The sequence below is a fragment of the Peromyscus maniculatus genome, chromosome 4 (genome assembly GCF_049852395.1).
Source record: "Peromyscus maniculatus bairdii isolate BWxNUB_F1_BW_parent chromosome 4, HU_Pman_BW_mat_3.1, whole genome shotgun sequence".
Classification (NCBI taxonomy): Eukaryota; Metazoa; Chordata; class Mammalia; order Rodentia; family Cricetidae; genus Peromyscus; species Peromyscus maniculatus.
Window position 1 is genome coordinate 127,121,040 of NC_134855.1, and position 4,242 is coordinate 127,125,281.

The 4,242-nt window shown below is 44.5% G+C and overlaps 1 pseudogene; it reads right to left on the reverse strand.

The window, feature by feature from the left end:
• Window positions 1–1,637: 1,637 nt before the first annotated feature.
• On the reverse strand, window positions 1,638–2,212 carry LOC102923642 (achaete-scute homolog 2 pseudogene; annotated as a pseudogene).
• Window positions 2,213–4,242: the final 2,030 nt, after the last annotated feature.

Genomic DNA, 4,242 nt, shown 5'->3' on the forward strand with positions numbered 1-4,242 from the left:
CATGCAATTACAATTATATATTAAAAATTATCCGTGATCTGAGAATACAGTTAGAAAAATTCAGATTCAGTGCTCCAATAGATCCTGACATCACATAAGGTATTTGTGTGTGTGTGTGTGTGTGTGTGTGTGTGTGTGTGTGTGAGAGAGAGAGAGAGAGAGAGCGAGAGAGAGCAAAGTGTATTCTGCATCTACACTTGTGCATACAAGTATGCATGGAAGAATATACGCTATGCAAAGGCCAGAGATCAACATCATGTGCCTTTCTTAGTCCATCTCCATTGCAATTTATTAGACAGGCTCTCACTGAACCCAGAGCTGATCAGTTCAGTTAAGAAGGCTAGTCAATGGGACCCTCCTATCTGATGAGTTTCAAATTGTAATACTACACTGACTTTTACATAGATAATGGGGATGTGAACTAAGGTCCTCACTCATGTGTTGCAAACACTTAACAACCTGAATGATTTACACAGCACCAACAACATTTTGTTTTTCAAGACAGGGTTTTTCTGTGTAGCTTTGCACCTTTCCTGGAACTCGCTTTGGAGACCAGGCTGGCCTCGAACTCACAGAGATCCGCCTGCCTCTGCCTCCCGAGTGCTGGGATTAAAGGCGTGTGCCACTGCCTGGCGACCAACAACATTTCTAACACCAGAAGGATGAAGAATTCTCTTTACCAGAGAGGAGGTGGCTATTCAAGGGAAAACACTAGTTTAGTTTCCTCTAATCCTTTCCTACCCTGTCATTTTTTTTTCTGCAGAATGATCGGGTCATATCCTACAGGTTGAGGTTCAGTCCATAAGGATAAATCTGCAAACACATGCCAATCCCTACCACCATAAATTAGGGTAACATGACCATCTTTCTAGGCTTTCACTTTTATGATTAAGTGGCTCACAAATTCAACAAAGCATTCATGTTTAATCACTGTCCAAAAAGTATATTCCTGAAACATCACAAAAATATTGCAGGCATAGGATTGAGACACAGCATAATTACACAACCACACAAAGCCAATTTTTTGAACTTTAGTATACCACTGCATGCACGAATAATGCTTGGCTTGGACTTGCCTCTGCTGGATGTTCCTCCCCATGGGAAGCCTTGCCTTCTTGTGGAGGGAGTAGGGGGTGGGTTGGGAGTGGGAGGCTGGGGGAGCAGGAGGAGGAAAGAGGGGGATCTTTGATTGGTGTGTAAAATGAATGGAAACATTTTCTTAATAATAATTTTAAAAAGAATAATGCTTAAACAACACTGTTATATGTTCTTCAAAATAACAAAATCCAATGCACAGCATACACATATTTGTAAAAATATTTTACAATTCAAGATTTATACTATTATGATTCAAATATTTTGAACAATTTGCTGGTGGATATTTTGTTATCATGTATGAATTATGGGCTAATGAAGATAGAGGTTTCTCAAAGTTGAAGTATCTTTTTTTTTCCCTTGTGCCAGACAGACTGGGAGATGGAAGGTGTCATTCCGTGGGGGTGGAGGTCCAGGAGAGGTCAGCACTTGGTTTTTGGGTCAAGTTGCACTAGACAGTATCGGTCCAGGCTCCGTTGGCAAGAAGAGCGGGTCTGTCCACCAGGAGACAATCAGGGACGCGGCTTAGAGGGGCTGGGTACTCAGTAGCGCCCTAACAAACTGGAAAAGTCAAGCAGCTCGCTCTCCATGGGGCTCAGCTCTCCCTCACAGCCACTGTCCTCCGATGAGGCTCCTAGCTGCCCACGCGGTCTGGGGATGAAGAGGCGCAGGACAGCTACGCACTGGCGGGGGAGGCAGCGGGAGGCGCGCGGGCAGCCAAGGGTTGAGTGTCCGATGCTAGCAGCCCCCTGGCAAGCGCGGTGCGCACCGCGTCGTGCTTCACAAGCAGCCGCTGCTGCGCACGAATATATTCTACCGCGGAGCGCAGCGTCTCCACCTTACTCAGCTTCTTGCTGGCGCTGCCGTGCGGCACGTGCTGCCGCAGGGCCTGGAAGCCCAAGTTTAGCAGCTTCACGCGGTTGCGTTCGCGTTTGTTGCAGCGTGCCACGGCCGCCGAGCCGCCCCAGCTTCAGTTGCTCCAGATCGCCTGCAGTTCTAGGGATGCCAGCCTCCGCCGAGTAGCGCAGCTTCCAGCGACTCCAGGCGAGGCAGGCATGAGTTCAGGCAGCGCGCTGTGGTCCATCAAGCTCGCATCCAGCCCTCAGGCGCCTGCCATGCGTTTCTGGGCGCTACAGTGTCCAGAGGCAGGGGGCGCAGTGCCCAGTGCAACAAACTCTGAGATATAGCTCTTTATCAGCAGATTGGGCAAGCGAAGAACTGGCAGGCCTTCTTAGGGTGCTTTGTGTAGTAACCTTGGTAAAACACCTGCGACTCTGATCTTGTATGTAACTGTAAAGTTTTAAACTTATGATCTATTTATAAAGGCCATTAGTCTAGTTTGAACTTGCTCCGAGGTAAAAAATGAGCTAAATGTGTGCAGTTTGTGTTGGAGCAGGGAGAGATTGTTACTTTCTGGGGTTAGTCTGAGCAAAAGGAACAAGGCAGGCTTTAAGTGTCTACAGTCCATGTGGGGCAATAGATCTGGTTATGAAGCATCTCCTAGTATATTTTCTATATATTAAAACTGTACAGCTAATGAAAAGTCATTTTCCTGACCATCCACAGATATATGTTTGCTCATAAGACTTAGAGGCAATCATGAGATTACAAGTACACATTTCATGAAAATGCATGATAATAGGGAGCTATCGTAACTGTTATTACACAAGAAATTACAGATGAAAGCAACACTATTCAGAGTCTGTAGTCTGCAAGCTTTGATTGAACAGGGTACCCCATCTGAAAAATATTCTTCTGGTGGGTTGACATCTGAGTTATCAGTTGCTATAAGCTGTGTTTGCATCCTGGCCCACAATAGCTCATAACAACAGCTCCTGACAGTCACTAGTAAATGTTAGAAGCTGAAGTGGATTTGTAGGACTGGAAATGTTCTCTCTTCCCTCTATTCATTAGCCTGCACTCATAGTACCTTCACTAAAGTCTTTAGATAAAGAATAAAGATTTCCTCTCACACTAAAGCAATTCTTTATGCCTGCTAAGAATCTGCTTGCTCCTCTTCCTCCCTTTTAGCCGCCTTTGGTCCTGCTGTCCCTCTCCTGGCTGGTGGCTGCTGCTGCCTCTAGGGGCCGTGAGCCAAGAGGAGGCCATCATGGAGCATGAGCCTTGAGGTGCTGCTCATCCCCACTCCCTCCTGGTCCAAGCGTCCATCTGCCCGCTTGGGGGAGGAAGTGGGATTCCTGGAGCAAGTGTCAAAGCTTTATCCATCCACTGCACAGACCTTTGTGTGAGGAAAGAACTAGATTTTTGTTGGTTTTTTATTTTTGTTTTTTATACAGCTGATTTCATTTGGGGGACTGGTCACTGGTTTGCCAGCTAGTCCCCTCTCCTCGTCTGCAGAGCCATGCCTCAGCTCTGGGGACCTAACATGCTTGGGGTATCTACCACATGACACTTAGGCTTTCTTCATTAACTATTTAATAATACCATACATTTTTATAAGTTTAGATTGTTTGTTTGAAACATCTGTTTACATTTCAAATTCCAATAAACTTGTATTGGTATTGGTAGCAGATCCATCTCTAAATGCAGTTTCTATTTTGTCATTTGGTCTGTGGGAACTTAAAAGGCAAATGTGACTCTTCCCTTGATAGTGTGGAGTTGAGTTGATAGGTTAAAAAGCAAGATCTTGGGCCAGTGATATGGCCGGTAAGGCATTTGCTGCAAAGACTGATGACCAGAGTTCAATCCCCGAAACCTACGTGGTGGGGGTGGGGAGAACCTACTCTCATGAGTTGTCCTCCTCTCACATGTGCACTATGGCATGTAAACACACACAACAACAAATAAAGTTTTAAAAATCTTAAAAAAATAGAATCTGCTTGCTATTTTTGGGCTATGTTTTTTATCTTAGCATGATTTTATTATCTGCAAGTATATACAATTTACCTTATAAACTATACTATACTTTCATTTATTTAAAAATATATAAAACATTCAAACAATTTAAATATTTTTTTTAGCTCAAGGGGATTTTATTAGAGTTTTAAGTAAAATCCTCAGAGCTGGCAATATGTCAATCTGAGCAGCTGTCTATGAAAGAAGAATGGAAAGGAGGATGGTGGGAGGGGGGTTGTCATTTTGTTTTGTGTTAAGCCATCATGGAAGTCGGCCACAAGGAGGACAAGC